Below are 27,602 nucleotides of genomic sequence, written 5' to 3'. Positions count from 1 at the left end.
TCATCGTGACCGGAGGCCTCACATCCTTTGAAAACTCGAGAGGTCCGCGGAGATCAATGCTTCCAAAGGAGACGATGCCTGACTCCTCTTGAAAATGGATTGGAGTCCCAGGATCCCTGTGGCACGTCGAAAGGGACCCTGGGTCTCCCGCCTCACGTAGAGACGCGTCCCAATTGCCATGCCAAGACTCGAGGAGAATCCCGAGGTGTCCCTCGCACTTAGGCAGGAGTCCTGAGGTCGCTGAACAAACACGTGTCTGGAAGGGCCCTCCCCGTCGTAACTCGAGAATATACCCCAGGTTCCGGCCGCAACTCGAGAAAAACCATGAGACGTCCCCCTCGCCGCGAGATGAGGCCCGATTCCCCTGCACTGCATGCAGAGAAATTCCGTGTTCCACGTCAAACGTGAAAGGAGCCTTGATTTACTTGATGGCACTCCAGAGAAAACCCAAGTTCACTGTCTCAAGTCTAGAGGGATCCTGAGGTCACTTGAGCAACACGAAATTTCCCCTTGGACCCCAAATCAACTCGAGATGAGAGCTTAGTCCCTGGCTTCGACTCAAGAGGAATACCAAGTTTCCACAAGCACCTCAAGAGGAGCCTTCTCTCAGCTACAGGTATGTGAGAGGGACCATGAGTTTGTGGCCTCAAGTTGAATGGACACCGAGATGCTCTGACTCGAAGTTAGTCCGAATATCCCTGCATTGAATTGAATGCAGGCTCGTCTTGCATCTCCCAAGACGAAGGGATGTCTGAATCCCCTGTGGAGACCACAGAGAAAGACCTAGTTCTCCGACTCATCGCGACAGGAGGCCTCACATCCTTTGAAAACTTGAGAGGTCCGCGGAGATCAATGCTTCCAAAGGAGACGATGCCTGACTCCTCTTGAAAATGGATAGGAGTCCCAGGATCCCTGTGGCTCGTGGAAAGGGACCCTGGGTCTCCCGCCTCACGTGAAGACGCGTCCCAATTGCCATTCCAAGACTCGGAGGAGAATCCCGAGGTGTCCCTCGCACCTAGGCAGGAGTCCTGCCGGCGCTGAACAAAGACGTGTCTGGAAGGGCCCTCCCTGTCGTAACTCGAGAATATAACCCAGTTTCTGGCCGCAACTCGAGAAAAACCATGACACTTCCCCCTCGCCGCGAGATGAGGCCCGATTCCCCTGCACTGCGTGCAGAGCAATTCCGTGTTCCACATCAAACGTGAAAGGAGCCTTGATTTCCTTGATGGCACTCGAGAGAAAACCCAAGATCACTGTCTCAAGTCTAGAGGGATACTGAGGTTACTGGAGCATCACGAAAGGGCTCCTTGGACCCCAAATCAACTCGAGATGAAAGCTTAGTACCTGGCTTCGACTCAACAGGAATACCAACTTTCCACAAGCACCTCAAGAGGAGGCTTCTCTCAGCCACAGGTATGTGAGAAGGACCCTGAGTTTGTGGCCTCAAGTGGAATGGACACCGAGATGCTCTGACTCGAAGTAAGGCTGGATATCCCTGCAGTGAATTGAATGCAGGCTCGTCTTGCATCTCCCAAGACGAAGGGATGTCTGAATCCCCTGTGGAGACCACAGAGAAAGACCGCGTTCTCCGCCTCATCGCGACCGGAGGCCTCACATCCTTTGAAAACTCGAGAGGTCTGCGGAGATCAATGCTTCCAAAGGAGACGATGCCTGACTTCTCTTGAAAATGGATAGGAGTCCCAGGATCCCTGTGGCACGTGGAAAGGGACCCTGGGTCTCCCGCCTCACGTGGAGACGCGTCCAAATTGCCATGCCAAGACTCGAGGAGAATCCCGAGGTGTCCCTCGCACCTAGGCAGGAGTCCTGACGTCGCTGAACAAACACGTGTCTGGAAGGGCCCTCCCCGTCGTAACTCGAGAATATACCCCAGGTTCCGGCCGCAACTCGAGAAAAACCATGAGACTTCCCCCTCGCTGCATCATGACGCCTGATTTCCCTGCACTGCGTGCAGAGCAATTCCGTGTTCCACATCAAACGTGAAAGGAGCCTTGATTTCCTTGATGGCACTCCAGAGAAAACCCAAGATCACTGTCTCAAGTTTAGAGGGATCCTGAGGTCACTGGAGCAACACGAAAGGGCTCCGTGGACCCCAAATCAACTCGAGATGAGAACTTAGTCCCTGGCTTCAACTCAAGGGGAATACCAACTTTCCCCAAGCACGTCAAGAGGATGATTCTCTCAGCTACAGGTATGTGAGAGGGCCTCTGAGTTTGTGGCCTCAAGTGGAATGGACACCGAGATGCTCTGACTCGAAGTAAGGAAAGATATCCCTGCAGTGAATTGAATGCAGGCTCGTCTTGCATCTCCCAAGACGAAGGGATGTCTGAATCCCCTGTGGAGACCACAGAGAAAGACCTAATCCTCCGCCTCATCGCGACAGGAAGCCTCACATCTTTTGAAAACTCGAGAGGTCCGCGGAGATCAATGCTTCCAAAGGAGACGATGCCTGACTCCTCTTGAAAATGGATAGGAGTCCCAAGATCCCTGTCGCACGTGGAAAGGGACCCTGGGTCTCCCGCCTCACCTGGAGACGCGTCCCAATTGCCATGCCAAGACTCGAGGAGAATCCCGAGGTGTCCCTCGCACCTAGGCAGGAGTGCTGAGGCGCTGAACAAACACGTGTCTGGAAGGGCCTTCACCGTCGTAACTCGAGAATATACCCCATGTTCCGGGCGCAACTCGAGAAAAACCATGAGACTTCCCCCTCGCCGCGAGTTGAGGCCCGATTCCCCTGCACTGCGTGCAGAGCAATTCCATGTTCCACATCAAACGTGAAAGGAGCCTTGATTTCCTTGATGGCACTCCAGAGAAAACCCAAAGTCACTGTCTCAAGTCTAGAGGGATCCTGAGGTCACTGGAGCAACATGAAAGGGCTCCCTGGACCCCAAATCAACTCGAGATGAGAGCTTAGTCCCTGGCTTAGAGTCAAGAGGAATACTAAGTTTCCACAAGCACCTCAAGAGGAGGCTTCTCTCAGCTACATGGATGTGAGAGGTACCCTGATTTTGTGGCCTCAAGTGGAATGGACACCGAGATGCTCTGACTCGAAGTAAGGCCGGATATCCCTTCAGTGAATTGAATACAAGCTCGTCTTGCATCTCCCAAGATGAAGGGTTGTCTGAATCCCCTGTGGAGACCACAGAGAAAGACCGAGTTCTCCGCCTCATCGCGACCGGAGGCCTCCCATCCTTTGAAAACTCGAGAGGTCGGCGGAGATCAATGCTTCCAAAGGAGACGCTGCCTGACTCTTCTTGAAAATGGATAGGAGTCCCAGGATCCCTGTGGCACGTGGAAAGGGACCCTGGGTCTCCCGCTTCACGTGGAGACGCGACCCAATTGCCATGACAAGACTCGAGGAGAATCCCGAGGTGTCCCTCGCACCTAGGTAGGAGTCCTGACGTCGCTGAACAAACACGTGTCTGGAAGGGCCCTCCCCGTCGTAACTCGAGAATATACCCTAGGTTCCGACCGTAACTTGAGAAAAACCATGAGACATCCCCCTTGCCGCGAGATGAGGCCCGATTTCTATGCACTGTGTGCAGAGCAATTCCGTGTTCTACATCAAACTTGAAAGGAGCCTTGATTTCCTTGATGGCACTCCAGAGAAAACCCAAGATCACTGTCTCAAGTCTAGAGGGAACCTGAGGTCACTGGAGCAACAAGAAAGGGCTCCGTGGACCCCAAATCAACTCGAGATGAAAGCTTAGTCCCTGGCTTTGACTCAAGTGGAATACCAACTTTCCATAAGCACCTCAAGAGGAGGCTTCTCTCAGCTACAGGTATGTGAGAGTGACCCTGAATTTGTGGCCTCAAGTGTAATGGACACCGAGATGCTCTGACTCGAAGTAAGGCCGGATATCCCTGCAGTGAATTGAATGCAGGCTCGTCTTGCATCTCCCAAGACGAAGATATCTCTGAATGCCCTGTGGAGATGACAGAGAAAGACCTAGTCCACCGCCTCATCGCGAACGGAGGCCTCACATCCTTTGAAAACTCGAGAGGTCTGCGGAGATCAATGCTTCCAAAGGAGACAATGCCTGACTCCTCTTGAAAATGGATAGGAGTCCCAGGATCCCTGTGGTATGAGGAAAGGGACCCTGGGTCTCCCGCCTCACCTGGAGACGCGTCCCAATTGCCATGCCAAGACTCGAGGAGAATCCCGAGGTGTCCCTCGCACCTAGGCAGGAGTGCTGAGGCGCTGAACAAACACGTGTCTGGAAGGGCCTTCACCGTCGTAACTCGAGAATATACCCCATGTTCCGGGCGCAACTCGAGAAAAACCATGAGACTTCCCCCTCGCCGCGAGTTGAGGCCCGATTCCCCTGCACTGCGTGCAGAGCAATTCCATGTTCCACATCAAACGTGAAAGGAGCCTTGATTTCCTTGATGGCACTCCAGAGAAAACCCAAAGTCACTGTCTCAAGTCTAGAGGGATCCTGAGGTCACTGGAGCAACATGAAAGGGCTCCCTGGACCCCAAATCAACTCGAGATGAGAGCTTAGTCCCTGGCTTAGAGTCAAGAGGAATACTAAGTTTCCACAAGCACCTCAAGAGGAGGCTTCTCTCAGCTACATGGATGTGAGAGGTACCCTGATTTTGTGGCCTCAAGTGGAATGGACACCGAGATGCTCTGACTCGAAGTAAGGCCGGATATCCCTTCAGTGAATTGAATACAAGCTCGTCTTGCATCTCCCAAGATGAAGGGTTGTCTGAATCCCCTGTGGAGACCACAGAGAAAGACCGAGTTCTCCGCCTCATCGCGACCGGAGGCCTCCCATCCTTTGAAAACTCGAGAGGTCGGCGGAGATCAATGCTTCCAAAGGAGACGCTGCCTGACTCTTCTTGAAAATGGATAGGAGTCCCAGGATCCCTGTGGCACGTGGAAAGGGACCCTGGGTCTCCCGCTTCACGTGGAGACGCGACCCAATTGCCATGACAAGACTCGAGGAGAATCCCGAGGTGTCCCTCGCACCTAGGTAGGAGTCCTGACGTCGCTGAACAAACACGTGTCTGGAAGGGCCCTCCCCGTCGTAACTCGAGAATATACCCTAGGTTCCGACCGTAACTTGAGAAAAACCATGAGACATCCCCCTTGCCGCGAGATGAGGCCCGATTTCTATGCACTGTGTGCAGAGCAATTCCGTGTTCTACATCAAACTTGAAAGGAGCCTTGATTTCCTTGATGGCACTCCAGAGAAAACCCAAGATCACTGTCTCAAGTCTAGAGGGAACCTGAGGTCACTGGAGCAACAAGAAAGGGCTCCGTGGACCCCAAATCAACTCGAGATGAAAGCTTAGTCCCTGGCTTTGACTCAAGTGGAATACCAACTTTCCATAAGCACCTCAAGAGGAGGCTTCTCTCAGCTACAGGTATGTGAGAGTGACCCTGAATTTGTGGCCTCAAGTGTAATGGACACCGAGATGCTCTGACTCGAAGTAAGGCCGGATATCCCTGCAGTGAATTGAATGCAGGCTCGTCTTGCATCTCCCAAGACGAAGGGATCTCTGAATGCCCTGTGGAGATGACAGAGAAAGACCTAGTCCACCGCCTCATCGCGAACGGAGGCCTCACATCCTTTGAAAACTCGAGAGGTCTGCGGAGATCAATGCTTCCAAAGGAGACAATGCCTGACTCCTCTTGAAAATGGATAGGAGTCCCAGGATCCCTGTGGTATGAGGAAAGGGACCCTGGGTCTCCCGCCTCAAGTGGAGACGCGTCCCAATTGCCATGCCAAGACTCGAGGAGAATCCCGAGGTGTCCCTCGCACCTAGGCAGGAGTCCTGACGTCGCTGAACAAACACGTGTCTGGAAGGGCCCTCCCCGTCGTAACTCGAGAATATACCCCATTTTCTGGAAGCAACTCGAGAAAAACCATGAGACTTCCCCCTCGCCACGAGATGAGGCCCGATTCCCCTGCACTGCGTGCAGAGCAATTCCGTGTTCCACATCAAACGTGAAATGAGCCTTGATTTCCTTGATGGCATTCCAGAGAAAACCCAAGATCACTGTCTCAAGTCTAGAGGGATCCTGAGGTCACTGTAGCAACACGAAAGGGCTCCGTGGACCCAAAATCAACTCGAGATGAGAGCTTAGTCCCTGGCTTCGACTCAAGAGGAATACCACGTTTCCACAAGCACCTCAAGAGGAGGCTTCTCTCAGCTACAGGTATGTGAGAGGGACCCACAGTTTGTGGCCTCAAGTGGAATGGACACCGAGATGCTCTGACTCGAAGTAAGGCCGGTTATCCCTGCAGTGAATTGAATGCATGCTCGTCTTGCATCTCCCAAGATGAAGGGATGTCTGAATCCCCTGTGGAGACCACAGAGAAAGACCTAGTTTTCCCTCTCATTGTGACCGGAGGCCTCACATCCTTTGAAAATTCGAGAGGTCCACAGAGATCAATGCTTTCAAAGGAGACGATTCCTGACTCCTCTTGAAAATGGATAGGAGTCCCAGGATCTCTGTGGCACGTGGAAAGGGACTCTGGGGCTCCCGGCTCACGTGGAGACGCATCCCAATTGCCATGCCAAGACTCGAGGAGAATCCCGAGGTGTCCCTCGCCCCTAGGCAGGGGTCCTGAGGTCGCTGAACAAACACTTGTCTGGAAAGACCCTCCCCGTCGTAAATCGAGAATATACCGCAGGTTCCGGCCGCAACTCGAGAAAAACCATGAGACTTACTCCTCGCCGCGAGATGAGGCCTGATTCCCCTGAACTGTGTGTAGATCAATTCCGTGTTCCACATCAAACGTGAAAGGAGCCTTGATTTCCTTAACGGCACTCCAGATAAAACCCAAGATCACTGTCTCAAGTCTAGAGGGATCCTGAGGTCACTGTAGCAACACGAAAGGGCTCCGTGGACCCCAAATCAACCGGAGATGGGAGCTTAGTCCCTGGCTTCGACTCAAGAGGAATACCAACTTTCCATAAGCATCTATAGGAGGCTTCTCTCAGCTACAAGTATGTGAGAGGGACCCTGAGTTTGTGGCCTCAAGTGGAATGGACACCGAGATGCTCTGACTCAAAGTAAGGCCGGATATCCCTGCAGTGAATTGAATGCAGGCTCGTCTTGCATCTCCCAAGACGAAGGGAGGTCTGAATCTCCTGTGGAGACCACAGAGAAAGACTTAGTTCTCCCCCTCATCGCGACCGGATGCCTCACATCCTTTGAAAACTCGAGAGGTCCTTGGAGATCAATGCTTCCAAAGGAGACGATGCCTGACTCCTCTTGAAAATGAATAGGAGGCCCAGGATCCCTGTGTCACGTGGAAAGGGACCCTGGGTTTCCCGCCTGACGTTGAGACGCGTCTCAATTGCCATGCCAAGACTCGAGGAGAATCCCGAGGTGTCCCTCGCACCTAGGCAAGAGTCCTGACGTCGCTGAACAAACACGTGTCTGGAAGGGCCCTCCCCATCGTAACTCGAGAATATACCCCAGGTTCCGGCCACAACTCGAGAAAAACCATGAGACTTCCCTCTCTCCGCGAGATGAGGCCCGATTCCCCTGCACTGCGTGCAGAGCAATTCCGTGTTCCACATCAAACGAGAAAGGAGCCTTGATTTCCTTGATGGCACTCCAGAGGAAACCCAAGATCACTGTCTCAAGTCTAGAGGGATCCTGAGGTCACTGTAGCAACACGAAAGGGCTCCGGGACCCCAAATCAACTCGAGATGAGAGCTTAGTCCCTGGCTTCGACTCAAGAGGAATACCAACTTTCCACAAGCACCTCAAGAGGAGGCTTCTCTCAGCTACAGGTATGTGAGTGGGACCCTGAGTTTGTGGCCTCAAGTGGAATGGACACCGAGATGCTCTGACTCGATGTAAGGCCAGATATCCCTGCAGTGAATTGAATGCAGGCTCGTCTTGCATCTCCCAAGATGAAGGGATGGCTGAATCCCCTGTGGAGACAACAAAGAAAGACATAGTCCTCCGCCTCAACGCGACCGGAGGCCCCACATCCTTTGAAAACTCGAGAGGTCCGCGGAGATCAATGCTTCCAAAGGAGACGATGCCTGACTCCTCTTGAAAATGGTTCGAAGTCCCAGGATCCCTGTCCACATGGACGGGGACCCTGGGTCTCCCGCTTCACGTGGAGACGCATGCCAATTGCCATGCCAAGACTCGAGGAGAATCCCGAGGTGTCCCTCGCACCTAGGCAGGAGTCCTGACGTCGCTGAACAAACACGTGTCTGGAAGGGCCCTCCCCATCGTAACTCGAGAATATACCCCAGGTTCCGGCCGCAACTCGAGAAAAACTATGAGACTCCCCCCTCGCCGCGAGATGAGCCCCGATTCCCCTGCACTGCATGCAGAGCAATTCCGTGTTCCAAATCAAACGTGAAAGGAGCCGTGATTTCCTTGATGGCACTCCAGAGAAAACCAAGATCACTGTCTCAAGTCTAGAGGGATCCTGAGGTCACTGGAGCAACACGAAAGGGCTCCGTGGACCCCAAATCAACTCGAGATGAGAGCTTAGTCCCTATCTTCGACTCAAGAGGAATACCAACTTTCCACAAGCACCTCAAGAGGAGGCTTCTCTCAGCTACAGGTATGTGAGAGGGACCCAGAGTTTGTGGCCTCAATTGGAATGGACACCGAGATGCTCTGACTCGAAGTAAGGCCGGATATCCCTGCAGTGAATTGAATGCAGGCTCGTCTTGCATCTCCCAAGACGAAGAGATGTCTGAATCCGCTGTGGAGACCACAGAGAAAGACCTAGTTCTCCGCCTCATCGCGACCGGAGGCCTCACATCTTTGGAAATTCGAGAGGTATGCGGAGATCAATGCTTCCAAAGGAGACGATTCCTGACTCCTCTTGAAAATGGATAGGAGTCCCAGGATCCCGGTGGCACGTGGAAAGGGACCCTGGGTCTCCCGCCTCATGTGGAGACGCGTCCCAATTGCCATGCCAAGACTCGAGGAGAATCCCGAGGTGTCCCTCGCACCTAGGCAGGAGTCCTGACGTCGCTGAACAAACACGTGTCTGGAAGGGCCCTCCCCGTCGTAACTCGAGAATATACCCCAGGTTCCGGCCGCAACTTGAGAAAAACCATGAGACTTCCCCAGCGCCGGGAGATGAGGCCCGATTCCCCTGCACTGCGTGCAGAGCAATTCCGTGTTCCACATCAAACGGGAAAGGAGCCTTGATTTCCTTGATGGCACTCCAGAGAAAACCAAAGATCACTGTCTCAAGTCTAGAGGGATCCTGAGGTCACGGGAGCAACACGAAAGGGCTCCGTGGACCCCAAATCAACTCGAGATGAGAGCTTAGTCCCTGGCTTCGACTCAAGAGGAATACCAACTTTTCACAAGCACCTCAAGAGGAGCCTTCTCTCAGCTACAGGTATGTGAGAGGGACCCTGAGTTTGTGGCCTCAAGTGGAATGGACACCGAGATGCTCTGACTCGAAGTAAGGCCGGATATCCCTGCAGTGAAGTGAATGCAGGCACGTCTTGCATCTCCCAAGGCGAAGAGATGACTGAAATCGCTGTGGAGACCACAGAGAAAGACCTAGTCCCCCGCCTCATCGCGACCGGCGGCCTCACATCCTTTGAAAACTCGAGAGGTCCGCAGAGATCAATGCTTCCAAAGCAGACGATGCCTGACTCCTCTTGGAAATGGATCGGAGTCCCAGGATCCCTGTGGCAAGTGGAAAGGGTCACTGGGTCTCCCGCCTCACATGGAGACGCGTCCCAATTGACATGCTAAGAGTAGAGGAGAATACCGAGGTGTCCCTCGCACCTAGGCAGGAGTCCTGACGTCGCTGAACAAACACGTGTCTGGAAGGGCCATCCCCATCGTAAGTCGAGAATATACCCCAGGTTCCGGCCGCAACTCGAGAAAAACCATGAGACTAACCCCTCGCCGCGAGATAAGGCCCGATTCCCATGCACTGTGTGCAGAGCAATTCCGTGTTCCACATCAAACGTGAAAGGAGACTTGATTTCTTTGATTGCACTTCAGAGAAAACCCAAAGTCACTGTCTCAAGTCTAGAGGGATCCTGAGGTCACTGGAGCAACACGAAAGGGCTCCGTGGACGCCAAGTCAACTCGAGATGAGAGCTTAGTCCTTGGCTTCGACTCACGAGGAACACCAACTTTCCACAAGCACCTCAAGAGGAGGCTTCTCTCAGCTACAGGTATATGAGAGGGACCATGAGTTTGTGGCCTCAAGTGGAATGGACACCGAGATGCTCTGACTCGAAGTAAGGCCGGATATCCCTGCAGTGAATTGAATGCAGGCTCGTCTTGCATCTCCCAAGACGAAGGGTTGTCTGAATCCCCTGTGGAGACCACAGAGAAAGACCTAGTCCTCCGCCTCAACGTGAACGGAGGCCTCACATCCTTTGAAAATTCGAGAGGTCCGCGGAGATCAATGCTTGCAAAGGAGACGATGCCTGACTCCTCCTGAAAATGGATAGGAGTCCCAGGATCTCTGTGGCACGTGGAAAGGGACCCTGGGTCTCCCGCCTCACGTGGAGACGTGTCCCAATTGCCATGCCAAGACTCGAGGAGAATCCCGAGGTGTCCCTCGCACCTAGGCAGGAGTCCTGACGTCGCTGAACAAACACGTGTCTGGAAGGGCCCTCCCCGTCGTAACTCGAGAATATACCCCAGGTTCCGGCCGCAACTCGAGAAAAACCATGAGACTTCCCCCTCGCCGCGAGATGAGACCCGATTCCCCAGCACTGCGTGCAGAGCAATTCCGTGTTCCACATCAAACGTGAAAGGAGCCTTGATTTTCTTGATGGCACTCCAGAGAAAACCCAAGATCACTGTCTCAAGTCTAGAGGGATCCTGAGTTCACTGGAACAACACGAAAGGGCTCCGTGGACCCCAAATCAACTCGAGATGAGAGCTTAGTCCCTGGCTTCGACTCAAGAGGAATACCAACTTTCCACAAGCACCTCAATAGGAGGCTTCTCTCAGCTACAGGTATGTGAGTGGGACCCTGAGTTTGTGGCCTCAAGTGGAATGGACACCGAGATGCTCTGACTCGAAGTAAGGCCGGATATCCCTGCAGTGAACTGAATGCAGGCTCGTCTTGCATCTCCCAAGACAAAGGGATATCTGATTCCCCTGTGGAGACCACAGAGACAGACCTAGTCCTCCGCCTCATCGAGACCGGAGGCCTCACATCCTTTGAAAACTCGAGAGGTCCACGGAGATCAATGCTTCCAAAGGAGACGATTCCTGACTCCTCTTGAAAATGGATAGGAGTCCCAGGATCCCTGTGGCACGTGGAAAGGGACGCTGGGTCTCCCGCCTCACGTGGAGATGCGTCCCAATTGCCATGCCAAGACTCGAGGAGAATCCCGAGGCGTCCCTCGCACCTAGGCAGGAGTCCTGATGTGGCTGAACAAACACGTGTCTGGAAGGGCCCTCCCCATCGTAACTCGAGAATATAACTCAGGTTCCGGCCGCAACCAGAGAAAAAATATGAGACTTCCCATTCGCCGCGAGATGAGGCCCGATGCCCCTGCACTGCGTGCAGAGCAATTCCGTGTTCCACATCAAACGTGAAAGGAGCCTTGATTTCCTTGATGGCACTCCAGAGAAAACCCAAGATCACTGTCTCATGTCTAGAGGGCTCCTGAGGTCACTGTAGCAACACGAAAGGGCTCTGTGGATCCCAAATCAACTCGAGATGAGACCTTAGTCCCTGGCTTCGACTCAAGAGGAATATCAACTTTCCACAAGCACCTCAAGAGGAGGCTTCTCTCAGCTACAGGTATGAGAGAGGGACCCTGAGTTTGTGACCTCAAGTGGAATGGACACCGAGATGCTCTGACTCGAAGTAAGGCCGGATATCCCTGCAGTGAATTGAATGCAGGATCGTCTTGAATCTCCCAAGACGAAGGGATGTCTGAATCCCCAGTGGAGACCACAGAGAAAGACTTAGATCTCCGCCTCAACGCGAACGGAGGCCTCACACCCTTTGAAAACTCGAGAGGTCCGCGGAGATCAATGGTTCCAAAAGAGACGATGCCTGACTCCTCTTGAAAATGGATAGGAGTCCCAGGATCCCTGTGGCACGTGGAAAGGGACCCTGGGTCTCCCGCCTCACGTGGAGACGCGTCCCAATTGCCATGCCAAGACTCGAGGAGAATCCCGAGGTGTCCCTCGCACCTAGGCAGTAGTCCTGACGTCGCTGAACAAACTCGGGTATGGAAGGGCCCTCCCCGTCGTAACTCGAGAATATACCCCAGGTTTGGGCCGCAACTCGAGAAAAACCATGAGACTTCCCCCTCACCGCGAGATGAGGCCCGATTCCCCTGCAATGCGTGCAGAGCAATTCCGTGTTCCACATCAAACGTTAAAGGAGCCTTGATTTCCTTGATGGCACTCCAGAGAAAACCCAAGATCACTGTCTCAAGTCTAGAGGGATCCTGAGGTCACTGGAGCAACACGAAAGGGCTCCGTGGACCCCAAATCAACTCGAGATGAGAGCTTAGTCCCTGGCTTCGACTCAAGAGGAATACCAACTTTCCACAAGCACCTCAAGAGGATGCTTCTCTCAGCTACAGGTATGTGAGAGGGACCCTGAGTTTGTGGCCTTAAGTGGAATGGACACCGAGATGCTCTGACTCGAAATAAGGCCGGATATCCGTGCAGTGAATTGAATGCAGGCTCGTTTTGCATCTCCCAAGACGAAGGGATGTCTGAATCCCCTGTGGAGACCACAGAGAAAGACCTAGTCCTCCGCCTCAACGCGAACGGAGGCCTCACATCCTTTGAAAACTCGAGAGGTCCGCGGAGATCAATGCTTCCAAAGGAGACGATGCCTGACTCCTCTTGAAAATGGATAGGAGTCCCAGGATCCCTGTGGCACGTGGAAAGGGACCCTGGGTCTCCCGCCTCACGTGGAGACGCGTCCCAATTGCCATGCCAAGACTCGAGGAGAATCCCGAGGTGTCCCTCGCACCTAGGCAGGAGTCCTGACGTCGCTGAACACGTCGCTGAACAAACATGTGTCTGGAAGGGCCCTCCCCGTCGTAAATCGAGATACACCCCAGGATCCGGCCGCAACTCGAGAAAAACCATGAGACTTCCCCCTCGCCGCGAGATGAGGCCCGATTCCCCTGCACTGCGTGCAGAGCAATACCGTGTTCCACATCAAACGTGGAAGGAGCCTTGATTTCCTTGATGGCACTCCAGAGAAAACCCAAGATCACTGTCTCAAGTCTAGAGAGATCCTGAGGTCACTGGAGCAACAGGAAAGGGATCCGAGGACCCCAAATCAACTCGAGATGAGAGCTTAGTCCCTGGCTTCGACTCAAGAGGAATACCAACTTTCCAAAAGCACCTCAAGAGGAGGCTTCTCTCAGCTACAGGTATGTGAGAGGGACCCTGAGTTTGTGGCCACAAGTGGAATGGACACCGAGATGCTCTGACTCGAAGTAAGGCCGGATATCCCTGCAGTGAATTGAATGCAGGCTCGTCTTGCATCTCCCAAGTCGAAGGGATGTCTGAATCCCGTGTGGAGACCACAGAGAAAGACCTAGTCCTCCGCCTCATCGCGACCGGAGGCCTCACATCCTTTGAGAACTCGAGAGGTCTGCAGAGATCAATGCTTCCAAAGGAGACGATGCCTGACTCTTCTTGAAAATGGATAGGAGTCCCAGGATCCCTGTGGCACGTGGAAAGGGAAACTGGGTCACCCGCCTCACGTGGAGACGCGTCCCTATTACCATGCCAAGACTCGAGGAGAATCCCGAGTTGTCCCTCGCACCTAGGCATGAGTCCTGACGTCGCTGAACAAACACGTGTCTGGAAGGGCCCTCCCCGTCGTTACTCGAGAATATACCCCAGGTTGCGGCCGCAACTCAAGGAAAACCATGAGACTTCCCCCTCGCCACGAGATGAGGCGCAATTCCCCTGCACTGCGTGCAGAGCAATTCCGTGTTCCACATCAAACGTGAAAGGAGACTTGATTTCCTTGATGGCCCTCCAGAGAAAACCCAAGATCACTGTCTCAAGTCTAGAGGGATCCTGAGGTCACTGTAGCAACACGAAAGGGCTCCATGGACCCCAAATCAACTCGAGATGACAGCTTAGTCCCTGGCTTCGACTCAAGAGGAATACCAACTTTCCACAAGCACCTGAAGAGAATGCTTCTCTAAGCTTCAGGTATGTGAATGGGACCCTGATTTTGTGGCCTCAAGTGGAATGGACACCAAGATGCTCTGACTCGAAGTAAGGCCGGATATCCCTGCAGTGAATTGAAAGCAGGCTCGACTTTCATCTCCCAAGACGAAGGGATGTCTGAATCCCCTGTGGAGACCACAGAGAAAGAACTAGTTCTCCGCCTCATCGCGACCAAAAGCCTCACATCCTTTGAAAATTGGAGAGGTCCGCGGAGATCAATGCTTCCAAAGGAGACGATGCCTCAGTCCTCTTGAAAATGGATAGGAGTCCCAGGATCCCTGTGGCATGTGGAAAGCGACCCTGGGTCTCTCGCCTCACGTGGAGAGGCGTCCCCATTGCCATGCCAAGACTCGAGGAGAATCCCGACATGTGCCTCACACCTAGGCAGGAGTCCTGAGGTCGCTGAACAAACACGTGTCTGGAAGGGCCCTCCACGTCGTAAGTCGAGATATACACCAGGTTCCGGCCGCAACTCTATAAAAACCATGAGACTTCCCATTCGCCGCGAGATGAGGCCCGATTCCCCTGCACTGCGTGCAGAGCAATTCCGTGTTCCACATCAAACGTGAAAGGAGCTTTGATTTCCTTGATGGCACTCCAGAGAATACCCAAGATCACTGTCTCAAGTCTAGAGGGATCCTGAGGTCACTGGAGCAACACGAAAGGGCTCCGTGGACCCCAAATCAACTCGAAATGAATACTTAGTCCCTGGCTTCAACTCAAGAGGAATACCAACTGTCCACAAGCACCTCAAGAGGAGGCTCCTCTCAGCTACAGGTATGTGAGAGGGACCCTGAGTTTGTGGCCTCAAGTGGAATGGACACCGAAATGCTCTGACTCGAAGTAAGGCCGGATATCCCTGCAGTGAATTGGATGCAGGCTCTTCTTGCATCTCCCAAATCGAAGGGGTGTCTGAATCCCCTGTGGTGACCACAGATAAAGACCTAGTTGTCCGCCTCATCGCGACCGGAGGACTCACATCCTATGAAAACCCGAGAGGTCCGCGGAGATCAATGCTTCCAAAGAAGAAGATGCCTGACTCCTCTTGAAAATGGATAGGAGTCCCAGGATCCCTGTGGCACGTGGAAAGGGACGCTGGGTCTCCCGCCTCACCTGGAGATGCGTCCCAATTGCCATGCCAAGACTCGAGGAGAATCCCGAGTTTTCCCTCCCACCTAGGCAGAAGTCCTGACATCGCTGAACAAACACGTGTCTGGAAGGGCCCTCCCCGTCGTAACTGGAGAATATACCCCTGGTTCCGGCCGCTACTCGAGAAAAACCATGAGACTTCCCCCTCGCCGCGAGATGAGGCCCGATTCCCCTGCACTGCGTGCAGAGCAATACCGTGTTCCACATCAAACGTGAAAGCAGCCTTGATTTCCTTGATGGCACTCCAGTGAAAACCCAAGATCACTGTCTCAAGTCTAGAGGGATCCTGAGGTCACTGTAGCAACACGAAATGGCTCCGTGGCCGCAAAATCAACTCGAGATGAGAGTTTAGTCCCTGGCTTCGACTCAAGAGGAATATCAAGTTTCCACAAGCACCTCAAGAGGAGGTTTTTCTCAGCTACAGGTATTTGAGAGGGACCCTGAGTTTGTGGCCTCAAGTGGAATGGACACCGAGATGCTCTGACTTCAACTAAGGCCGGATATCCCTGCAGTGAATTGAATGCAGGCTCGTCTTGCATTTCCCAAGACGAAGGGATGTCTGAATCCCATGTGGAGACCACAGAGAAAGACATAGTTCTCCGCCTCATCGCAACCTGAGGCCTCACATCCTTTGAAAACTGGAGATGTCCGCGGAGATCAATTCTTCCCAAGGAGACGATGCCTGACTCCTCTTGAAAATGGATAGGAGTCCCAGGATCCCTGTGGCACGTGGAAAGGGACCCTGGGTCTCCAGCCTCACGGGGAGACGCGTCCCAATTGCCATGCCAAGACTCGAGGAGAACCCGAGGAGTCCCTCGCACCTAGGCAGGAGTCCTGACATCGCTGAAAAAACACGTGTCTGGAAGGGCCCTCCCCGTCGTTACTCGAGAATATACCCCAGGTTCCGGCCGCAACTCTAGAAAAACCATGAGACTTCCCCCTCGCCGCGAGATGAGGCCTGATTCACATGCACTGCGTGCAGAGCAATTCCGTGTTCCACATCAAACATGAAAGGAGCCTTGATTTCCTTGATGGCACTCCAGAGGAAACCCAAGATCACTGTCTCAAGTCTAGAGTGATCCTGAGGTCACTGTAGCAACACGAAAGGGCCCCGTGGACCCCAAATCAACTCGAGATGAGAGCTTAGCCCCGGGCTTCGACTCAAGAGGTATACCAACTTTCCACAAGCACCTCAAGAGGAGGCTTCTCTCAGCTACAGGTATGTGAGAGGGACCCTGAGTATGTGTCCTCAAGTGAAATAGACACCGAGATGCTCTGACTCGAAGTAAGGCCGGGTATCCCTGCAGTGAATTGAATGCAGGCTCGTCTTCCATCTCCCAAGATGAAGGGATGTCTGAATCCCCTGTGTAGACCACAGAGAAAGACCTAGTTCTCCACCTCATGGCGACCGGAGGCCTCACAATCTTTGAAAAGTTGAGAGGTCCGCGGAGATCAATGCTTCCAAAGGAGACAATGCCTGACTCCTCTTGAAAATGGATAGGAGGCCCAGGATCCCTGTGACACGTGGAAAGGGACCCTGGGTCTCCGGCCTCACGTGGAGTCGCGTCCCAACTGCCATGCCAAGACTCGAGGAGAATCCCGAGGTGTCCCTCGCACCTAGGCAGGAGTCCTAACGTCGCAGAACACACACGTGTCTGGGAGGGCCCTCCCCGACGTAACTCGAGAATATACCCCAGGTTCCTGCCGCAACTCGAGAAAAACCATGAGACTTCCCCCTCGCCGCGAGATGAGGCCCGATTCCCCTGCACTGTGTGCAGAGCAATTCCGTGTTCCACATCAAACGTGAAAGGAGCCTTGATTTCCTTGATGGCACTCCAGAGAAAAAGCAAGATCACTGTGTCAAGTCTAGAGGGATCCTGAGGTCACTGGAGAAACACGAAAGGGCTCCGAGGACCCCAAATCAACTCGAGATGAGAGCTTATTCCCGGGCTTCGACTCAAGAGGAATACCAACTTTCCACAAGCATCTCAAGAGGAGGCTTCTCTCAGCTACAGGTATGTGAGAGGGACCCTGAGTTTGTGGCCTCAACTGAAAAGGACACCGAAATGCTCTGACTCGAAGTAAGGCCAGATATCCCTGCAGTGAATTGAATGCAGGCTCGTCTTGCATCTCCCAAGACAAATGGATGTCTGAATCCCCTGTGGAGAGCACAGAGAAAGACCTAGTTCTCCGCCTCTTCGGGACCGGAGGCCTGACATCCTTTGAAAACTCGAGAGTTCCGCGGAGATCAATGCTTCCAAAGGAGACGATGCTTGACTCCTCTTGAAAATGGATAGGAGTCCCAGGATCCCTGTGGCACGGGGAAAGGGACCCTGGGTCTCCAGCCTCACGGGGAGACGCGTCCCAATTGCCATGCCAAGACTCGAGGAGAATCCCGAGGTGTCCCTCGCACCTAGGCAGGAGTCCTGACGTCGCTGAAAAAACAGCGTCCTGAAGTGCCCTCCCCATCGTAACTCGAGAATATACCCCAGGTTCCGGCCGCAACTCGAGAGAAACCATGAGACTTCCCCCTCGCCGCGAGATGAGGCCCGATTTTCATGCACTGCGTGCAGAGCAATTCCGTGTTCCACATCAAACATGAAAGGAGCCTTGATTTCCTTGATGGCACTCCAGAGGAAACCCAAGATCACTGTCTCAAGTCTAGAGTGATCCTGAGGTCACTGTAGCAACACGAAAGGGCCCCGTGGACCCCAAATCAACTCGAGATGAGAGCTTAGCCCCGGGCTTCGACTCAAGAGGTATACCAACTTTCCACAAGCACCTCAAGAGGAGGCTTCTCTCAGCTACAGGTATGTGAGAGGGACCCTGAGTTTGTGGCCTCAAGTGAAATAGACACCGAGATGCTCTGACTCGAAGTAAGGCCGGGTATCCCTGCAGTGAATTGAATGCAGGCTCGTCTTCCATCTCCCAAGACGAAGGGATGTCTGAATCCCCTGTGGAGACCACAGAGAAAGACCTAGTTCTCCACCTCATGGCGACCGGAGGCCTCACAAACTTTGAAAAGTCGAGAGGTCCGCGGAGATCAATGCTTCCAAAGGAGACAATGCCTGACTCCTCTGGAAAATGGATAGGAGGCCCAGGATCCCTGTGGCACGTGGAAAGGGACCCTGGGTCTCCGGCCTCACGTGGAGTCGCGTCCCAACTGCCATGCCAAGACTCGAGGAGAATCCCGAGGTGTCCCTCGCACCTAGGCAGGAGTCCTAACGTCGCAGAACACACACGTGTCTGGGAGGGCCCTCCCCGACGTAACTCGAGAATATACCCCAGGTTCCGGCCGCAACTCGAGAAAAACCATGAGACTTCCCCCTCGCAGCGAGATGAGGCCCGATTCCCCTGCACTTCGTGCAGAGCAATTCCGCATTCCACTTCAAACATGAAAGGAGCCTTGATTTCCTTGATGGCACTCCAGAGAAAACCCAAGATCACTGTCTCAAGTCTAGAGGGATGCTGAGGTCACTGGAGCAACAAGAAAGGGCTCTGTGGACCCCAAATCAACTCGAGATGAGAGCTTAGTCCCTGGCTTCGACTCAAGAGGAATACCAACTTTCCACAAGCACCTCAAGAGGAGGCTTCTCTCAGCTACAGGTATGTGAGAGGGACCCTGAGTTTGTGGCCTCAAGTGGAATGGACGCCGAGATGCTCTGACTCGAAGTAAGGCCGGATATCCCTGCAGTGAATTGAATGCAGGCTCGTCTTGCATCTCCCAAGACGAATGGTTGTCTGAATCCCCTGTGGAGAGCACTGAAAAAACCTAGTCCTCCCCGTCAACGCAACCGGAGGCCTCATATTCATTGAAAACTCGAGAGGTCCGCGGAGATCAATACTTCCGAAGGAGACGATGCCTGACTCCTCTTGAAAATGGATAGGAGCCCCAGGATCCCTGTGGCACGTGGAAAGGGACCCTGGGTCTCCCGCCTCACGTGGAGACGCGTCCCAATTGCCATGCCAAGACTCGAGGAGAATTCCCAGGTGTCCCTCGCACCTAAGCAGGAGTCCTGACTTCGCTGAACAAACTCGTATCTGGAAGGGCCCTCCCCGTCGTAACTCAGAATATACCCCAGGTTCCGGCCGCAACTCGAGAAAAACGATGAGACTTCCACCTCGCCCACGAGATGAGGGCCGATTCCCCTGCACTGCATGCAGAGCAATTCCGTGTTCCACATCAAACATGAGAGGTTCCTTGATTTCCTTCATGGCACTCGAGAGAAAACCCAAGATCACTGTCTCAAGTCTAGAGGGATGCTGACGTCACTGTTGAAACACGAAAGGGCTCCGTGGAACCCAAATCAACTCGAGATGAGAGCTTAGTCCCTGGCTTCGACTCAAGAGGAATACCAACTTTCCACAAGCACTTCAAGAGGAGGCTTCTCTCAGCTACAGGTATGTGAGAGGAACCCTGAGTTTGTGGCCTCAAGTGGAATGGACACCGAGATGCTCTGACTCGAAGTAAACCGGATATCCCTGCAGTGAATTGAATGTAGGCTGGTCTTGCATCTCCCAAGACGAAGGGAAGAGTTAATCCCCTGTGGAGACCACAGAGAAAGACCTAGTTCTCCGCCTCATCGCGACCGGAGGCCTCACATCCTTTGAAAACTCGAGAGGTCCGAGGAGATCAATGCTTCCAAAGGAGACAATGCCTGACTCCTCTTCAAAATGGATAGGAGTCCCAGGATCCCTGTGGCACGTGGAATGGGACCATGGGTCTCGCGCCTCACGTGCAGACGCTTCCCAATTGCCATGCCAAGACTCGAGGATAATACCGAGGTGTCCCTCGCACCTAGGCAGAAGTCCTGACGTCGCTGAACCAACACGTGTCTGGAAGGGCCCTCGCCGTCGTAACTCGAGAATATACCCCAGGTTCCGGCCGCAACTCGAGAAAAACAATGAGACTTCCCCCTCGCCGAGAGATGAGGCCCGATTCCCCTGCACTGCGTGCAGAGCAATTCCGTGTTCCTCATCAAAAGTGAAAGGAGCCTTGATTTCCTTGATGGCACTCCAGAGAAAACCCAAGATCACTGTCTCAAGTCTAGAGGGATCCTGAGGTCACTGTAGCAAGAGGAAAGGGCTCCGTGGACCCCAAATCAACTCGAGATGAGAGCTTAGTCCCTGGCTTTGACTCAAGAGGAATACAAACTTTCAACAAGCACCTCAAGAGGAGGCTTCTCTCAGCTACAGATATGTGAGAGGGACCCTGAGGTAGTGGCCTCAAGTGGAATGGACACCGAGATGCTTTGACTCGAAGTAAGGCCGGATATCCCTGCAGTGAATTGAATGCAGGCTCGTCTTGCATCTCCCAAGCGAAGGGATGTCTGAATCCAATGTGGAGACCACAGAGAAAGACTTAGTTCTCCACCTCATCGCGACCGGAGGCCTCACATCCTTTGAAAACTCGAGAGGTCCGCGGAGATCAATGCTTCCAAAGGTGATGATGCCTGACTCCTCTCGAAAATGGATAGGAGTCCCAGGATCCCTGTGGCACGAGGAAAGGAACCCTGTTTCTCCCGCCTCACGTGGAGACGCGTCCCAATTGCCATGCCAAGACTCGAGGAGAATCCCGAGGTGTCCCTCGCACCTAGGCAGGAGTCCTGACGTCGCTGAACAAACACGTGTCTGGAAGGGCCCTCCCCGTCGTAACTCGAGAATATACCCCAGGTTCCGGCCGCAACTCGTGAAAAACGATGAGACTTCCCCCTCGCCGAGAGATGAGGCCCGATTCCCCTGCACTGCGTGCAGAGCAATTCCGTGTTCCACATCAAACGTGAAAGGAGCCTTGATTTCCTTGATGGCACTCCAGAGAAAACCCAAGATCACTGTCTCAAGTCTAGAGGGATCCTGAGGTCACTGTAGCAACAGAGAAGGGCTCCGTGGACCCCAAATCAACTCGAGATGAGAGCTTAGTCCCTGGCTTCGACTCAAGAGGAATACCAGCTTTCCACAATCACCTCAAGAGGAGGCTTCTCTCAGCTATAGGTGTGTGAGAGGGACCCTGAATTTGTGGCCTCAAGTGGACTGGAAACCGATATGCTCTGATTGGAAGTAAGGCCGGATATCCCTGCAGTGAATTGAATGCAGGCTCGTCTTTCATCTCCCAAGACGAAGGGATGTCTGAATCCCCTGTGGAGACCACAGAGAAAGACCTAGTTCTCCGCCTCATCGCGACCGGAGGCCTCACATCATTTGAAAACTCGAGAGGTCCGCGGAGATCAATGCTTCCTAAGGAGACGATGCCTGACTCCTCTTGAAAATGGATAGGAGTCCCAGGATCCCTGTGGCACGTGTAAAGGGACCCTGGGTCTCCCGCCTCACGTGGAGACGCGTCCCAATTGCCATGCCAAGACTCGAGGAGAATCCTGAGGTGTCCCTCGCACCTAGGCCCGATTCCTGGCGTCGCTGAACAAACACGTGTCTGGAAGGGCCCTCCCCGTCGTAACTCGAGAATATACCCCAAGGTCCGTCCGCAACACAAGAAAAATCATGAGACTTCCCCCTCGCCCCGAGATGAGGCCGAATTCCGTGCACTTCGAGCAGAGCAATTCCGTGTTCCACATCAAATGTGAACGGAGCCTGATTTCCTTGATGGCACTCCAGAGAAAACCCAAGATCACTGTCTCAAGTCTAGAGGGATCCTGAGGTAACTGGAGCAACACGAAAATGCTCCGTGGACCCCCAATCAACTCGAGATGAGAGCTTAGTCCCTGGCTTCGACTCAAGAGGAATACCAACTTTCCACAAGCACCTCAAGAGGAGGCGTCTCTCAGCTACAGGTATGTGAGACGGACCCTGAGTTTGTGGCCTCAAGTGGAATGGACACCGAGATGCTCTGACTCGAAGTAAGGCCGGATATCCCTGCAGTGAATTGAATGCAGGCTCGTCTTGCATCTCCCAAGAAGAAGGGATGTCTGAATCCCCTGTGGAGACCACAGAGAAAGACCTAGTTCTCCGCCTCATCGCGGCCGAAGGCCTCACATCCTTTGAAAGCTCTACAGGTCCGCAGAGATCAATGCTTCCAAAGGAGACGATGCCTGACTCCTCTTGAAAATGGATAGGAGTCCCTGGATCACTGTGGCACGTGGAAAGGGACCCTGGGTCTCCCGCCTCACGTGGAGACGCGTCCCAATTGTCATGCCAAGACTCGAGGAGAATCCCGAGGTGTCCCTCGCACCTAGGCAGGAGTCCTGACGTCGCTGAACAAACACGTGTCTGGAAGGGCCCTCCCCGTCGTAACTCGAAAATATACCCCAGGTTCGGTCCGCAACTCGAGAAAAACCATGAGACTCCCCGCTCGCCGTGATATGAGGCCTGATTCCCCTGCACTGCGTGCAGAGGAATTCCGTGTTCCACATTAAATGTGAACGGAGCCTTGATTTCCTTGATGGCACTCCAGAGAAAACCCAAGATCACTGTCTCAATTCTAGAGGGATTGAAGTCACTGGAGCAACACGAAAGGGCTTCGTGGACCCCAAATCAACTCGAGATGAGAGCTTAGTGTCTGGCTTCGACTCAAGAGGATTACCAACTTTCCACAAGCACCTCAAGAGGAGGCTTCTCTCAGCTACAGGTATGTGAGAGGGACCCTGAGTTTGTGGCCTCAAGTGGACTGGACACCGAGATGCTCTGATTGGAAGTAAGGCCGGATATCCCTGCAGTGAATTGACTGCAGGCTCGTCTTTCATCTCCCAAGACGAAGGGATGTCTGAATCCCCTGTGGAGACCACAGAGAAAGACCTAGTTCTCCGCCTCATCGCGACCGGAGGCCTCACATCATTTGAAAACTCGAGAGGTCCGCGGAGATCAATGCTTCCAAAGGAGACGATGCCTGACTCCTCTTGAAAATGGATAGGAGTCCCAGGATCCCTGTGGCACGTGTAAAGGGACCCTGGGTCTCCCGCCTCACGTGGAGACGCGTCCCAATTGCCATGCCAAGACTCGAGGAGAATCCTGAGGTGTCCCTCGCACCTAGGCCCGATTCCTGGCGTCGCTGAACAAACACGTGTCTGGAAGGGCCCTCTGCATCGTAACTCGAGAATATACCCCAGGGTCCGTCCGCAACACAAGAAAAACCATGAGACTTCCCCCTCGTCCCGAGATGAGGCCCAATTCCTTGCCCTTCGAGCAGAGCAATTCCGTGTTCCACATCAAATGTGAACGGAGCCTTGATTTCCTTGATGGCACTCCAGAAAAAACCCAAGATCACTGTCTCAAGTCTAGAGGGATCCTGAGGTAACTGGAGCAACACGAAAATGCTCCGTGGACCCCAAATCAACTCGAGATGAGAGCTTAGTCCCTGGCTTCGACTCAAGAGGAATACCAACTTTCCACAAGCACCTCAAGAGGAGGCGTCTCTCAGCTACAGTTATGTGAGAGGGACCTTGAGTTTGTGGCCTCAAGTGGAATGGACACCGTGATGCTCTGACTCGAAGTAATGCTGGATATCCCTGCAGTGAATTGAATGCAGGCTCGTCTTGCATCTCCCAAGACGAAGGGATGTCTGAATCCCCTGTGGAGACCACAGAGAAAGACCTAGTTCTCCGCCTCATCGCGGCCGGAGGCCTCACATCCTTTGAAAGCTCTACAGGTCCGCAGAGATCAATGCTTCCAAAGGAGACGATGCCTGACTCCTCTTGAAAATGGATCGGAGTTCCAGGATCCCTGTGGAACTTGGAAAGGGACCCTGGGTCTCACGCCTCACGTGGAGAGGCGTCCCAATTGCCATGCGAAGACTCGAAGAGAATCCCGAGGTGTCCCTCGCACCTAGGCAGCAGTCCTGACGACGCTGAAAAAACACGTGTCTGGAAGTGCCCTCCCCGTCGTAACTCGAGAATGTACCCCAGGTTCCGGCCGCAACTCGAGAAAAACCATGAGAATGCCCCCTCGCTGCGAGATGAGGCCCGATTCCCCTACACTGCATGCAGAGGAATTCCGTGTTCCACATTAAATGTGAACGGAGCCTTGATTTCCTTGATGGCACTCCAGAGAAAACCCAAGATCACTGTCTCAAGTCTAGAGGCATCATGAGGTCACTGTAGCAACACGAAAGGGCTCCGTGGACCCCAAATCAACTCGAGATGAGAGCTTAGTCCCTGGCTTCAACTAAAGAGGAATACCAACTTTCCACAAGCACCTCAAGAGGAGGTTTCTCTCAGCTACAGGTATCTGAGAGGGACCCTGAATTTGTGGCCTCAAGTAGAATGGACACCGAGATGCTCTGACTCGAAATAAGGCCGGATATCCCAACAGTGAATTGAATGCAGGCTCGTCTTGCATCTCCCAAGACGAAGGGATGTCTGAATCCCCTGTGGAGACCAGAGAGAGAGACCTAGTTCTCAGCCTCATCGCGACCGGAGTCCTCACCTCCTTTGAAAACTCGAGAGGTCCGCGGAGATCAATGCTTCCAAAGGAGACGATGCCTGACTCCTCATGAAAATGGATAGGAGTTCCAGGACTCCTGTGGAACTTGGAAATGGACCCTGTGTCTCCCGCCTCACGTGGAGACGCGTCCCAATTGCCATGCCAAGACTCGAGGAGAATCCCGAGGTGTCCCTCGCACCTAGGCAGGAGTCCTGACGTCGCTGAACAAACACATGTCTGGAAGGGCCCTCCCCTTCTAACTCGAGAATATACCCCAGGTTCTGGCCGCAACTCGAGAAAAACCATGAGACTTCCCCCTCGCTGCGAGATGAGGCCCGATTCCCCTGCACTGCGTGCAGAGCAATTCCGTGTTCCACATCAAACGTGAAAGGAGCCTTGATTTCCTTGATGGCACTCCAGAGAAAACCCAAGATCACTGTCTCAAGTCTAGAGGGATCCTGAGGTCACTGGGGCAACAAGAAAGGGCTCCGTGGACCCCAAATCAACTCGAGATGAGAGCTTAGTCCCTGGCATCGACTCAAGAGGAATACCAACTTTCCACAAGCACCTCAAGAGGAGGCTTCTCTCAGCTACAGGTATGTGAGAGGGACCCTGAGTTTGTGGCATCAAGTGGAATGGACACCGAGATACTCTGACTCGAAGTAAGGCCGGATATCCCTGCAGTGAATTGAATGCAGGCTCATCTTGAATCTCCCAAGACGAAGGGATGTCTGAATCCCCTGTGGAAACCACAGAGAAAGACCTAGTTCTCCGCCTCATCGCGGCCGGAGGCCTCACATCCTTTGAAAACTCGTGAGGTCCGCGGAGATCAATGCTTCCAAAGGAGACGATGCCTGACTCCTCTTGAAAATGCATAGGAGTTCCAGGACTCCTGTGGAACTTGGAAATGGACCCTGTGTCTCCCGCCTCACGTGGAGACGCGTCCCAATTGCCATGCCAAGACTCGAGGAGAACCCCGAGGTGTCCGTTGCACCTAGGCAGGAGTCCTGACGTCGCTGAACAAACACATGTCTGGAAGGGCCCTCCCCTTCTAACTCGAGAATATACCCCAGGTTCCGGCCGCAACTCGAGAAAAACCATGAGACTTCCCCCTCGCAGCAAGATGAGGACCGATTCCCCTGCACTGCGTGCAGAGCAATTCCGTGTTCCACATCAAACGTGAAAGGAGCCTTGATTTCCTTGGTGGCACTCCAGAGAAAACCCAAGATCACTGTCTCAATTCTAGAGGGATCCTGAGGTCACTGTAGCAACACGAAAATGCTCCGTGGACCCCAAATCAACTCGAGATGAGAGCTTAGTGTCTGGCTTCGACTCAAGAGGAATACCAACTTTCCACAAGCACCTCAAGAGGAGGCGTCTCTCAGCTACAGTTATGTGAGAGGGACCCTGAGTTTGTGGCCTCAAGTGGAATGGACACCGAGATGCTCTGACTCGAAGTAAGGCTGGATATCCCTGCAGTGAATTGAATGCAGGCTCATCTTGCATCTCCCAAGACGAAGGGATGTCTGAATTCCCTGTGGAGACCACAGAGAAAGACCTAGTTCTCCGCCTCATCGCGGCCGGAGGCCTCACATCCTTTGAAAATTCGACAGGTCCGCAGAGATCAATGCTTCCAAAGGAGACGATGCCTGACTCCTCTTGAAAATGGATCGGAGTTCCAGGATCCCTGTGGAACTTGGAAAGGGACCCTGGGTCTCACGCCTCACGTGGAGAGGCGTCCCAATTGCCATGCGAAGACTCGAAGAGAATCCCGAGGTGTCCCTCGCACCTAGGCAGGAGTCCTGACGACGCTGAAAAAACACGTGTCTGGAAGTGCTCTCCCCATCGTAACTCGAGAATGTACCCCAGGTTCCGGCCGCAACTCGAGAAAAACCATGAGAATGTCCCCTCGCTGCGAAATGAGACCCGATTCCCCTACACTGCATGCAGAGGAATTCCGTGTTCCACATTAAATGTGAACGGAGCCTTGATTTCCTTGATGGCACTCCAGAGAAAACCCAAGATCACTGTCTCAAGTCTAGAGGGATCATGAGGTCACTGTAGCAACACGAAAGGGCTCCGTGGACCCCAAATCAACTCGAGATGAGAGCTTAGTCCCTGGCTTCAACTAAAGAGGAATACCAACTTTCCACAAGCACCTCAAGAGGAGGTTTCTTTCAGCTACAGGTATCTGAGAGGGACCCTGAATTTGTGGCCTCAAGTGGAATGGACACCGAGATGCTCTGACTCGAAGTAAGGCCGGATATCCCAACAGTGAATTGAATGCAGGCTCGTCTTCCATCTCCCAAGACGAAGGGATGTCTGAATCCCCTGTGGAGACCAGAGAGAAAGACCTAGTCCTCCACCTCATCGCGACCGGAGTCCTCACCTCCTTTGAAAACTCGAGAGGTCCGCGGAGATCAATACTTCCAAAGGAGACGATGCCTGACTCCTCTTGAAAATGGATAGGAGTCCCTGGATCCCTGTGGCACGTGGAAAGTGACCCTGGGTCTCCCGCGTCACGTGGAGACGCGTCCCAATTGCCATGCCAAGACTCGAGGAGAATCCCGCGGTGTCCCTCGCACCTAGGCAGGAGTCCTGACGTCGCTGAACAAACACGTGTCTGGAAGGGCCCTCCCCGTCGTAACTCGAGAATATACCCCAGGTTCCGGCCGGAACTCGAGAAAAACCATGAGACTTCCCGCTCGCCGCGTTATGAGGCCTGATTCTCCTGCACTGCGTGCAGAGCAATTCCGTGTTCCACATCAAACGTGAAAGGAGCCTTGATTTCCTTGATGGCACTCCAGAGAAAACCCAAGATCACTGTCTCAAGTCTAGAGGGATCCTGAGGTCACTGGGGCAACAAGAAAGGGCTCAGTGGACTCAAAATCAACTCCAGATGAGAGCTTAGTCC

This window comes from Dama dama, chromosome 9 (genome assembly GCF_033118175.1).
Source record: "Dama dama isolate Ldn47 chromosome 9, ASM3311817v1, whole genome shotgun sequence".
Classification (NCBI taxonomy): Eukaryota; Metazoa; Chordata; class Mammalia; order Artiodactyla; family Cervidae; genus Dama; species Dama dama.
Note: the sequence above shows the minus strand (reverse complement) of the source record.